General features: G+C 33.9%; 1 pseudogene; it reads right to left on the bottom strand.

Annotated features, from left to right (window-relative positions):
- The window catches only part of LOC149263243 (bifunctional levopimaradiene synthase, chloroplastic-like), a 69503-nt pseudogene extending 67242 nt beyond the window's left edge, over positions 1 to 2261 (bottom strand).
- Positions 2262 to 13724: the final 11463 nt, after the last annotated feature.

Here is a 13724-nt window from a genome sequence, read left to right as displayed (position 1 = left end):
TTTTCCACAAATCAATGCTATGCAATTTTCAATTTGAAATATAATATTTTCACAAATCATTGAGCCCATTATAATATGTAAGGCTGTGGGTCTTTCATCAAAATTGAAATTAAATAATTATAAAAAAAATTATTTAAATAATAGGTTCATACAATTGAAATTAAATAATTATATAAAAAATATTTAAATAATATGTTCATAAAAGAATTTATAGGTAAAAAAATTAGATTCCTTTCCTGTTAGATTTGTATTTTAAAATAAATCTATATTGATATATAAAAAAAACTTTCTGTAATAATATTATAATAATATACCATGGTTGCCGAATTTGTTCAACACGAAATTCAAGAATTCCAAACATTTTTTGTTCCCCGTATGCATGAACACAACGGCCGTAGATGCCGGCGAGCCCAGAAATGATCCATCCCTGGATTGAAGTTTCATTATTTTCTCCCACTCTACTATTTCTTGCAGTCCTTCCAAGGAATACAGATCCATCCCTGGATTGAAGTTTCATTATTTTCTCCCACTCTACTATTTCTTGCAGTCCTTCCAAGGAATACAGTAACGTCGTTGGAAAGGCATAGAGAAGATTAGTAGGAAGCCTAATCCAAACACCACCAAGGTAAAGTTAATCAGTTAGTTATCACTTTAACTAGAGATCATGGCATGGCAAATTTATCAATGACAGAGGAGATTCTGACCTTTCAAGCTTAGCTTCCCGTTTTTCAATGATTTGCTTGATGAAAGGCAGTTCATAAGGCAAATCCAGACCTAAGGCTTTAGCTTCTTTTAGAATTGCAGGAAATACGATTTCAAATCCACATGGCATGTGCATATCAGCCTCCTCCTCTAATTTTCCAGCTTGTGTCTTGAAAAATTCAATCCCTGAAACACGTACAAGTTAAAAAGTAATTTTCACAGGAGACAATATACCATCATTTTGTCACAGCTGTATGAAGACATGGCAAGGGCAGTGCATATATATATATAATTTACACAAGGGCATTGATCGAATATGTACGTACAAACCTTTTTTTACGTGTGAGTCTCCAGTCTGCCATATAGTAAGAGTAATAATACATGCAAGAGTAGCTAGTATCCTGTCATATGCCAAGAAATAGAATTCTTCACCCCAAGAGCCATCTTTCAACTGATTTTGAAGAATCCATTCTAGTGTCTCAGGAAACTGAGGCTTCTCAGAGCCATCAACTGCTGGAATCCTTGCTACCCAAGCAGTGTCATATGCAGAGGGATTAGTTTCCCCATCGCCCATAGATCGAAACATATTCTTAATCTCGGATATTAATGTCTCGATACGCTTCTCGTCTGATGGTGCAACCTATAATTATTTCACGTCGTCAATAATAACAATGGAGGAAGAGCTGGTACAGTGATGGGCATTTAATGGACAGGAACTGAGATTACTAACCTTGTAAGATGGCATTAGAGATTCGATAACATGATCCTTCCAGAAACCTGGAGGGAATTCTCGTTTGACCAGTACTGTAGGATCTGAATGTATCCAACAAAAACAGTCAGGGATCACGAGATTATAAACATTTAAATTGAAAAATTATTTGCTGATCCATCACATAGGTATTTGGTTGTAGAATTTTGGAATTCGACATATCTCTTTTCTTAAATATAGATCACACTTCGTGGTTCGAAAGGTAAATAACAAAATACGTGAATCACATATTATATGTTAGATCCGGAATCATCGATAACAAAATAACTAAATGATGAATCGATAACAAAATAGCTAGACCGAAAGTAATTTCTCAACATAAATCAAATCGCAGTCTTCTTAAAAATTAAATTACTTTCTACCAAATGCTATAGCAGGTTTTTCAGTAGACTGGTAAGGAAGGGAGGCTGTACCTTCCCCAACACAAGCAACGATCTTGCTTGGACCTGCATATCAAGATACATTAATCAGTTGAGCTGAAATTAATGTGAGAAAAAAATAACCATAATAGTTATAGTGGAAATTATCTACTGACCTTTACTCTCATCCAAAACAGGAAAAGGAGATTATCATTCTTCAGTTAAATGTAGAATGATCAAATGATAAACAGAGCTATTTCTCAGAAAAACGCAATAGAAATTATATACTCAGCTTTACCCCATCGTAGGTACAAGCTTCTTCGTTTGCCAGCGCTGGTTCCTGCATTAAGCGAGCTGTGGAAATGTGGAATGCATTGTGTGGTAGCTCCAGTATGAATCTGGGATGACAATGAAGAGGAAGGCAAGGCCATCTTCCTAAATGCACCACCAGTTGCAGAGATATTGAACTCAATCAGATGATATGTCACCTCATAAGAATTTCTTATAAATAAATAGTAGTGGCCTACATACAGTTATCTTCCCACAAAGGGTCAATAGATTCCCATAATTTGTCGGGTCTACAGATCCTTAAGTTTGTCACTTGTTAGTAGTATTACTTGGACATTCATAATACATCAAATCAATGGCGTGGCGGGCTAGACTGAAACAACTTTTGAAAATTTATGACATTGTACAGCAATGCGGAGTGGTCAATTCCTTTGTAGATCGACATTTAAGCCAATTTTGAGAATTTGTGACTTTATGTTGCTAAGCGGTTGATTCCTTTGTACAACTTAATTTGTTGTCGCTGTGCGCTACAAATTTACCAAAATGGATATTTTGCAATTAAGGTGAAGATTTACCTTACTTCAAAATGAAGCCAAAATGGATATTTTTGCAATTAAGGTCAAGATAGGTCGTTTTAACTTTCTACAATGCAAATGGCACTCAAATGTCCCCTGATATTTACAATGGCATAAAACATTATTAAATCATGGCTGCCTAGAAATTATCATAGTTTATAATGTCCCCTGATATTTCATAGTTTATTGATGTGAAATATTTGATTTTTTTTTTATAGAAATTATATTTTCTCATTTGTACCACCTATACCTATTCCTTGGTGCACAAATTATAGAAAGTTATTTTCTATTGGACAATTTTTTCCATCGAAAATATTTTGAGTAATGTCGGGACAATTTTTTTCATCGAAAATATTGAGTAACGTCCAGACTTATGAACTTAATCCCTATCCTATGTTAATATAATTTAAATTTCATGGATAAAAGTTCCCAACCATAATCTCTCACAATTTACATTCATATAAGCTCTCTATTTACAATTATATTGAGGAACAACTTCTTTCCTCAAACTATAATTATAACAAATTATAACCATTTTCACAAATTATAATGGTCAGAAGATAACAACTAGTTGCGAATAGAGAAATCTAACTCTTAGAACATAACCGTTAAAAGTATTTAAATATAATAAGTGATAAACTACCAATGAAATAAAAATAAATCAAGATAAATAAATAAAAATAAATAAATAAATAAAAATAACAAATAAATAAAAATGAAAAATTAAAAAGACTTCAAAATATAAAATGTCAAAAAGAGAAAGTCAAAGTTAATCAATAAGGAAGAGAAGAAATCAATGAAAGAATAATAGTAATATAAAATTACAACTAAAAAAGGATATGGAAAAGTATTAAAATGTTTAATAATAATTTAAAAAGGATGGAAATAATTAAGGGAAAAAAAGAAAGAAAGATATCCATCTTTTTTTTTTTTTTTTAAGGATTGAAATAATTAAGAAAAATAAAGTAAATAAAATAAGAGATTGGTCTCTTTTTTTATTTTATTTTTATTTTTTTATCAAAGTATCTCTCTATAAACTTAGGAAGACAGGGTAAGGACCCAACAACTTAATTTTCCAGCCAGTGTGTCTATTGAGATTACTAGGCGTCCTTTCAATTTCTATGGCCTCCCGAAACTTACGGTGATGGAAATCATCAATCATTGCAATGACCCAAGTCTCTTCAATGCAAATGTGTTGCTTTGTCTTCTCTCCATGTTCTGCCAAAGCTGAGGTGCGAGTCATCCCATATTTGATGTCAGATGCATGCTCATGAATCCTTTGATTTATTGAGCAGGTAGTTTCACCAATGTTAGGTGTCCCACAAGAACAAAAAGATTATGTGTCTTCTTGTGTATTTCAGTGCAATATTTTGGAAACCTCCCACATTTGTTCAAATGAAAATTTTCTTGGCAACTAAGTTTTTGTGTACCAAATAATTTCTTATACCCAAATCTAATGGTGAACATTTGTGTAATATGATTACTTTGAAAAACAACATAACTTCTAATGTCATTTACGTAGTTGACAATGGTATTATGTCTATTTGGAAACCATTTTAGCAGTTGTCATATCTAGTTTTCAAAATCCACTATAAAATTGAAGTCAAGTCTAGTGGCAGAGAATACACATAAAGTTTAGAGGCAATAGTGATTACATAATATATATGTAAATTTAACATTCTCTTCTTGATTAGACTCTTGCTGCAATTTTTATTTTTATATCAAGAAAGAGTGATAATAGAAGAGTTGGTACAATTTGTTCTTCTAGATACTTCATTATGGCCTATGGATAGTAGATTTCCTTTTATATCATGATCTCTAAATGAAGGTAAAACTATAGATATAATTTTATAAGTGATAGTATTTGTCTCTTTCTTGCATCTAGAGAAATGGAAGATGCCTATGAGCAAAAGATAAGAAAGTAATATGTGTGAAAAAAAATTGTATTATCTTATAGTTTTTTTTTTTGTGGTTGAGTCCTTGAATGATATTCTAATCATGTATAAATTAATTTATTACTTTTGACTCATCAAGAGATCATGGATTTTATGTAAATAAAAATAATTCACTTGTTATCCATTTCATATGCTCTTTGGTTTTGTCATGTTTTAGTTGTTATAAGGACACGTAACAAGGAGGATATAACTAGGAGGAGAATAAGGATAAGGATAAGATAGTGAGAAGGAGAATAAGTAACCCGAAGTATGGGCATTATATCAAATAAACATTCTTTTATAAAAGTATTTTATTATTCTTTTTTTAAATGGAAAATATGGGAGGTATTTATGATTGGATAGCCAAGTCAGTTGGTCACTGCTACATTTTTCCTAGTTGAGTTCTAATGGTTAGGTTGTAAGCACGTTGGTACTCTTAGGAATGTTGAAACACCTTATGGGTGCATGGTGTAATTCTATCTTGTTATCTTTCATCAAGGCTTTACTTCATCCTAGTGTTGGTATAAATTATGTATTGTAAATATGGCTGTAAAAGTGTTGTCACTCATACTATAATAAAGTTTCATGAACACAAGAAACATTCCACACAAACAATGATAAATTTCAATAAGATGCATTAGTTAAAAGTTAATTAGTAAATGTGCTAACACATATAATGAATTTCCAAGGGTCGTATTACAAGAAAGTGTTAATACATTGTAGATATTTATTTATGAAATGAGACCCTCAACCTTTTTTTCTCATGTTGTTGTAGGTATATGTAGGATTATTTTACATGCAATGGTTCATTGATATTTCTATGCATTTTACCATTCTCTTCATTTAGTAGCATGCATCCTTTCACATATCAAACCAAGTTGATACGAAAATGGACAACTAAGAAAGCATGGTCCATTTGGGACTTACTCTATTGGTGGTTCTTACTCATTACCTACTTGACTAATAGAGGAAATTCAAAAAGTAACACATCACGTGATAGGACATAAGATAGGAGGTAAGCAAGTAAATAGAGGGGGCATGGATTGAATAAGAGAATTTTCATTTTTTACTTGTCTACACATATTCAATTTGAGTAGAAAACATTTACCCCTACTTTAACGGTTCTAGTCCCTATTAGAAGATTTGAAAAAAGTGATCCTAACCAAAATAATTGAATATGTGCTATTAGGCTATATTCATCAATTAATCCTTGATAAAAAATAGCATAGTGTCCGCTGTGTGTAACCTAAGGTATGTGCATGATATCAAATAAACATTCTTTTATAAAAGTATTTCTACCATTATTTTATTACAAATATAGGTGTTTATGACTTGATATCCAAGTTTTTTGATCACTACTTCATTTTCATAGTTGAGATCTAGCGGTTAGAATTGTCTAAATATATTCAAATTGAACAGAAAATGTTTGCACCTACTTTCAAGGTTCTAGTCCCTATTAGAAGATTCCAATAAGGTGATCTTGACCAAAATAAATGAATATGTGTTATTGGGCTCTATTCATCAATAAATTCCTAATAACATATAACATAGTGTCCTTTGTGTTTGTGCATGTCCACTTTTCTTTAAAAGAGATTGATATTGATGTAATTTGGACAAATGCATTAACGAAGAACCCAACAAAGATACTTAATTTGCTTTCACTCTCTAATAAAGGCACTAGTGGAGGTAGAGAAACCATTTTATATGCAAGAAACATTGTTACAAAATAGCAGTTGTAGAAGCCCTATATAATCTTCACCTTTCCTTGTGTTCATTGGCCTTCTGATAATTACATTTTCCTAATTGTGCCAATAATTGGTTGACGTTTGACGCCCTTAATTCAAGAAGCCATAGAAATTAAGAAAAGAAAACTTATAACTTTTAGTAAAATGGAAGACATTAATCACATAATTGCCTTGATGAAATTATAGGCACAAAAGTTTAAACTAGCACAAAACCACCTCAATAGGCACAAAGGAAATAGAGGATCACTTTGCCAAAACTTATAAGCATGTTAGAAACACATAATTATTTTAAAGTAAGATGTATTGGAGTAGTTACTTCTTACCAATAACATGTAGTTATGTTTGTAGGAGAAGCCATTTGAGTAAAAGGAAGGAAGAAAAAAGTATATACAGAAAAAGAAATTGTAATTATTTTATACATGGAATATTAAATAGAATAGGAATGAGAACTCTTGGTAACTATCATTAAAAAATTATTGTTGCTGCAAATAGAGACCAAATAATGAATAATTCAAAACAAAAGAAAATCAATTTCATGTTGTGAAGATGGCAAATACTTTAAAAAATATTAGATGAATGTATTTCCTCAAGATGGAAAGCATGATTAAAAAACAGAATACCAACTCCAAACTCTGTACATGGTTCCATACATTGAACAAAATTTGGAGGGCTCTAATGAGTCCAATCAAACCTGAGAAGGCCTTCTTACATTTTCCTTAGATTTTTCAGCATTGGCTAATAAGACCCTCCTAATAAAACAAGAAACATATGCCTTACTTTCCCTGTTTTCTACAAAAAATAGAATTTTCTTTATCCTTTATAATTTTTCCCATTTGGAGCGCTTTGGCATCATATCACTAATCTATGTAGCTCCAAGATCATTGTACTAGTGCCTCTATTCAACTAGGACTCCTAAATTAGTGAACCTTTCTCATAGCTTCTCCATTAAGATTGTGTCAAATGCTTTCCCTAAAGTTAACATAGAAACACTATAGCTCTTCATCTTTATTGTCCCAAATCTTCTCCACCATGTACAATGGTGGAATGTTTTGATCTAAAACTAGCATGTTCCTTGGATTTCTTCTCATTTTCATCCACCTAATTTCTTATTTTTTTCCAATACCCCTTCAGTCATTTGGGAAAGAATGTGGTTGATCATTATCATTCTATAATTTCCTAGATTTTTCTTTTCTCTTCCTTTGGAGATGGGAATGACGAGTTGGTTGTCAAGTTTGTTTGGAAGCACTAGTGTAGTCCTTTGATTCAATATTGCTATTGTGTAGTGGATAAGATATTTTTGTGGCTTTTCTCCATTTGAGGTATTCCACTTCGAGAAACTCAATGTATTTCACCTTTCTAAACACTAGCATTTGATACCTTTATCTACATCTAACTTTTAAAAAAATTCCTTCCTAATCTTAAAGGCTCCCCTATTAATTTTTTGTTTTCATGTCATTGTTGAAAATAGTGTTTTCATTAACGAAAACAAGATGTCATTGATTCCAAAGGGTTGTCCGAGATAGTAATAGTATCATTCATGGCACCTAAGGAAGCAACAAAACCCTTTATGAAGCCATATGACAGCTAGGTCTCTTGCATGATCTCATCAAGTGAAGTTAAAGGACCCTGAATTTATTTGAGTTTTTGATGCAGTTATGGTGCCATAATGATCCTATAAATAACATGATTTCATGGACCTTTCCAATGGTAGGATGGTTGGAACAATTTGATTTGGCAATGAAAAATCAATTAGGGTATGACATGTGGCAGAGGTAGATTAGAGGAGATGACACCAGGAGAAGATGTCATCATGGTGATGTGGCACCACCTGACACTACCATGTGTTGGAAGAATTTAAGTTTTTTAATTGATCAAATAGGCCAAATATGGATGACACGTTGCACCCCTCTTGGACTGCCTCATGGCATGATGACACCATCATGCAAATAACCATGGAAAACCCTACAACCAAGTCACATGGTTAGGTCACATGTGGTAATGGACCAAGCACCTTGGGTCAACTTGCTTAAAAATTATTTGAGCCTCGAGTCCTATGGTCGGTCCTCCTGGCCTTAGGGTCCACATAGAAAACTATAAGTGCATATGATTGAGCACCATCTTTACATGAACAAATTCATGGTGAACCAATATAATGATGAATAACTATGTTTTTGTGGTATATTGGTGCAAATGGATGGTATTTGGTTGATGGTATGAGTTTTAACCGAGAGTATTTTCATTGTTGATTGATTTAGCCTGTAGGGGCCACGTTCTTTGGTTACAATATTCACTCAACAAAATTTTAGTTCGAGCCCGAAGGGGCCATGTTCTTTGGTTACAATTTGTGTTCGAGCCTAGAGGGGTCATCTTCTCTAGTTATAATGTTTGTTTCAGCCCAAAGAGGCCATGATTCTTTGGATAAAGTATTTGTTCGAAGCTCAGAGGGACCATGTTCTTTGGTTTTAGTTTGTGTTCAAGCTTAAAGGGGCCATGATTCTCTACTTATAGAATTTCTCTAAATTCCAAAGAGACCACATTCTTTGGTTATAGTATTCTTTGAAGCCTAGAGGGGCCACGATCTCTTATCACTATTTTGTTTGAGCATGGAGGGGTCTTTGATCTCAATACACAGTATTCGCCCAAGCCCAGTTGGGCGTTGTTTCACTTTGATGATTAGCCAAGGGATAACAGGAATTAGCCAAGTTTGAGGGAGGCCAATCTAATTAGCCCACTTTAGATCCAAGTTAGAGAGGAAAACATGTTGAAAGTCAAACGACCTCAAATATGATGTGGTTGAGGCATGACACATAGCCAAGTTTTATTGATTCCATGAATGGTGTATATTGGCACATGACCCTAACACGTCAGACCAAGTGTTGGCATGGTTTAACATACAACAGGTCCACACCCTTGCCCCATTTTAGAGTCAAATTTGTTACAACGTCAAAAGAATATGCATAAAATGTTCATTGTGCAACTAAGTTGGTGGGGCATTGGTAGAGGATTGTTCGAGACCCTGATTCAAGTTTTACAGTAACTGAGTCAAATTGTTTTTTATTATTAAAAATCATTTTGTCAAATGGTAACCTAATTAGCGGCTTAAATTTTGTAGTGCCAACGCAGTATTATGATCATTTTTTCTTATGTGCCTTGAAACAACCAATTTGTATAATGGTTAATTAATTGTATAGTTTGAAATGGTTATTTTGAGCTTTTGAGCTCATTCTTAAGCCAAATTTAAATATAGAAGTTGTACAATGATCAATGTTTAGAGGTGAATGCATCCAAAGGTATGAAATTCCTTGTTGACATATATTTGATGATCAGAATATTTATTTCATGTTTTTTAGGGCTTATGAGTAGGCTCTAGTGGTTTTAGATATATGGCAAGAATAACTTTCGAAATGAGTCATATATGACTAGATTTTCAAACAGATTGAAGCAAAATTGTGAAAGGGTATGTTAGAGTGTGGACAACAGCATGACAACTAGTGATAGTGATTTATATGACAATTTTTGGCAGTGATTGCATATTGTGATAGTGGTTTGAAATGGTGATGGTGATTTTAGATTGTGATAGAGATTGTGGTGATAGTCGTTGCAGTTGTTACAGTGACAATACTTGTAGGCTGTAATTTCATATTGTGACATCACTTTATGATTTAGTGATTGATGATGGCAGTGGATCTAGTTTGAAAGCTTTTGAAAAGAGGTCCAAAAGGAATTGAAGAAGGAGGTGGGTGCCTCCACTGAGGTTGGAGTTCAATTAGGTTGGATCCTAGAGCAAGTTAGAGCTTTCTCATCATTAAGGTTGGTGTCTAAATCAGCTTGGTGATTTCTCATAATTGAGGTCAGTGCCTCATTTAGGTTATATCCTAAATTGAGCAACTACTTGTATTCTTTTGAGGTTGGTACTTCAATTAGGTTGTAGCCTACCACAAGTAGCAACTTCCATATTTTGGGGGTGGATGCCTCCAACAACTCAAAGCCTGCAAATTTGTGTAATGAATTGAAGATTAAGAAGATTTTTTTTTTGTGGTTTTCAATCATATGGGTTTCCATGTAAAATCTTATGTCTCTTTGTGATTTTGATGGCTTCTTGATGTGTTAACAAATTTATGGTGCATTTTTCTATTTATTGATTTTCTACTTATGGTTATGGTTCATTGCAATATGAATGTTTGTTGATGGAAAGTTATGAAATTGTAAAATTTTTCTCACACTGATTCAATGCCACCCCTCTTAGTGTGAAATTTCATCCAACAAGTGGTATCAAAGAGGGTTATATTCGGGAATAATTGACTATTGGAATAATTGATGGATCCAACTATGCATTTTGGAAGATAAGAATGGAGACCTATCTGATCTCCTTGGCTGTAGAAGTTTGCATTGAGGGAATTTTGAGGTCTAAAATGAGCCTCCTAAGAAAAATCTACAACCAAAATAAAATTTATAAGAACCAATAGGATTCAAGATGATGAGGTCAACCATGGGGGATGATTCACCATTTCTCGAGTAAAAAAGTAAGAAGATTAAAAAATAATAAAATAATAAAACTACTTTTTCAACCCGTATTTTCAACTTACCTCCCTAAGGTTTTACTCAAATTTCGAGCGCGAGTACTCTTTGGATTAAAAATTTAATTCCTCATCCAAGGAGTACCCATGTTTCATACTTTCGATGGACCCCGCAACATGAAAAATGAGAAATACATGAAAAAACATGATTGCAATCACATTTTCATGCATTTCTCATTTTTCTTGGAGTAGGGTCCATCAAAAGTATGCAACATGGGTACTACTTGGATGAGGAATAAAATTTTTCATCCAACGAGTGTTTGCACTCAAAATTTGAGTAAACCCATAGGGAGATAAGTTGAAAATACGAGTTGAAAAAATAGTTTTTCATTTTTTCCCTCTAAAATTTGATGATGTAATATGACCTTATTTTATTATTTCCACTATTATTTTATAATTTCCTTGGGAGGTCCATTTTAGACCTCAAAAGTCCCCTAATGGGGCAATTATGGAGAATGATTATAAAGTCACCAATACCATTCCAATGAATGTAGAAGATAAGGCACTTTACACATTTAATGAGCTAAACATCTTATCTTAAGTGGCTTGGCAGAATCAAAATTCATCAAGTTAACGTAGTGTAAGTTAGCCCATTAGGTATGGAATAAGCTCAAAACTTATTATGAGGGGGATTTGAAAGTTAAAGAAGTTGGGTTACAAGCTCTCAGGGGTCAATTCGAAATTTGATGTTGGAAGAAGATGAAAATATTGTTTCAAATTTTTTTTTGAGTAGAAAATATTGTAAACTCCATTATAGGTCTCGGTGAAGAAGTCAAGGATAGATATTTTGTTCAAAATAATTTGATATCCCTTTCATCAATATTCAATCTCAAAGTATCATCCCTTGAATAACTTTCATAAGTAGGAAAGATGATCGTGGATATGCTTCATGGAACTCTCTCAGCATATGAGCTAAGAATAAAAGAGGACAAATCAGGAGTCAAGGAATTAGCTTTCAAAGAAACCAGAGAAGAGAAAAGCAAGAAGATAAAGAAAAATCTAACTCTGATGAAGAAGAAGCTAATTTTTTTTAAAGCTAAAAAGAGGAAACAACAAGTTCCACGACGAGCTTCCTTTAAAGTGTTTTGAAATTGGAACGATAGGTCATTGTGCATCTGTTGTTGCTACTACAACACCCTCCAAATTTTGGCCCACTTTCAATTTTTGGAGCCTCCCATTGATATTGTGAACTATTGTTTTAAGTCGTCAAATTTGTTCCATGCATGTTCTCTAAGTTTTTCTAAGATTTCAAGTTCATTTCTAAAGAAGACTGAAGTGTCATCTTTTGTTAGAGGAAGACCAGGAACAACTTTAAGAGGTAGTTGTAGCACACTCTCTTGCATTAGTTGATCCTATTTTTTTATTAAAACATCTGTTGGACACATTCTTATGGCATAATGCACCTTTTGGTTACAATTGACACTTGTGTTGTAAAGATATACCCTAAGTGTTGCACTTGGAGATAAATGTCACTTTACTATCATTTCATTGTATGCCTACTGGTTTTAGGTACGTGTACCTTCTTATCATGTGATTTATTTAATATGTATGTATGATCATATTAAATATTTGTTATATGTTTTTACTCTCTTACCTTTTAGATCTCACACTTAGTCAATTTTGGAGTTTTTCCCTTTCTCACCTCTTGCACAACTCATGAGCATATTTAACTTCTAGCCAAGTGATGAGCGCATTATGCACTCCTAATCCTCAATGATGAGACCCTCACCTCCTGGATTTGCACACTGCACTGAATTAGACGATAGTCTCATTCACTGCACATTAAGCAACTTCATAACATAGTCACTTAATCTTGTTTCTTACACTTTCCCACTGCGCAAGCTTGTACCAGCCTTCCTTGAATTTCATAATGCACATTATCAGTGGATAGTAGGTCCATTTATGGTCCCTTGTAGTGCTCAAATACTCAATCACTTGAGCCTTTTCCTCAGCCACTATGCACTGCACAGTTACAGTGCCCAAGCTTTCCACCCTTGTCTCCTGAACTTGCCCTCTACATATTGCCTTGACCAAATGTTTCCTTAATTTCACACTCCACACTTTTAGTGAGCAGTAGAGTCATCTTTCATCCCTTGCAATGGTCAACTATGCAATACCTAGACCCCTCTCCTCAAACACTACGCGATACACATTCTCTGTGAGCAAGGTTGCCATCTCTACCTCTAGGACCTACACAATGCACATAAGCTTACTTCTTCCTTCCTTGCCATTGCACACTATGCACTCCTATTGTTAGGTATGTGTTATATTATTTCCATGAATAGCACCACACATTGTACATTATGTTGGGCTTAGTGGGGGGTTCACAGGGGGGCAGGAACCCCCCTTGTCGAGGTGTTTGTGAGGGGACGGTAGCTCCCTTGCATGGGGTCTAGGGCAGTGCCCCAATATTTTTTTTTCTTATGCAAATCCAATAATAGTCGAGAAGACCCAAGGATGGGGGGTCAACCCAAATATGGTGGGAGGACCTACCCATGGTTTTGCACATGGTTTTTGCACATCGTTTTACACATTATGATTTTTTCCATGGTATTTTGTAGAACTGGTCAAGGGAACTATGATTATGTTATAATCCAAGGTTAATGGATTGGGGGTTATGAATTTTTGTAGGTGATTTTTATATAGGGTTAAAACCTACACCTAGTTCCCAATCCTTCACTCCTTACCTCCTGATCATGCACACTGCACCCAAGAATGCTTCTCTCTCAGCCTTTGTGCATTGTCCCTTCACAGTCAACATATTGGATGAGAAAA

This window comes from Pinus tabuliformis, chromosome 6 (assembly GCF_031772625.1).
Source record: "Pinus tabuliformis cultivar Carrire ecotype Pingquan chromosome 6, CPIR1, whole genome shotgun sequence".
Lineage (NCBI taxonomy): Eukaryota > Viridiplantae > Streptophyta > Pinopsida > Pinales > Pinaceae > Pinus > Pinus tabuliformis.
The sequence above is the reverse complement of the archived record's forward strand: the minus strand, read 5'-3'. Positions and strand labels throughout refer to the sequence as shown.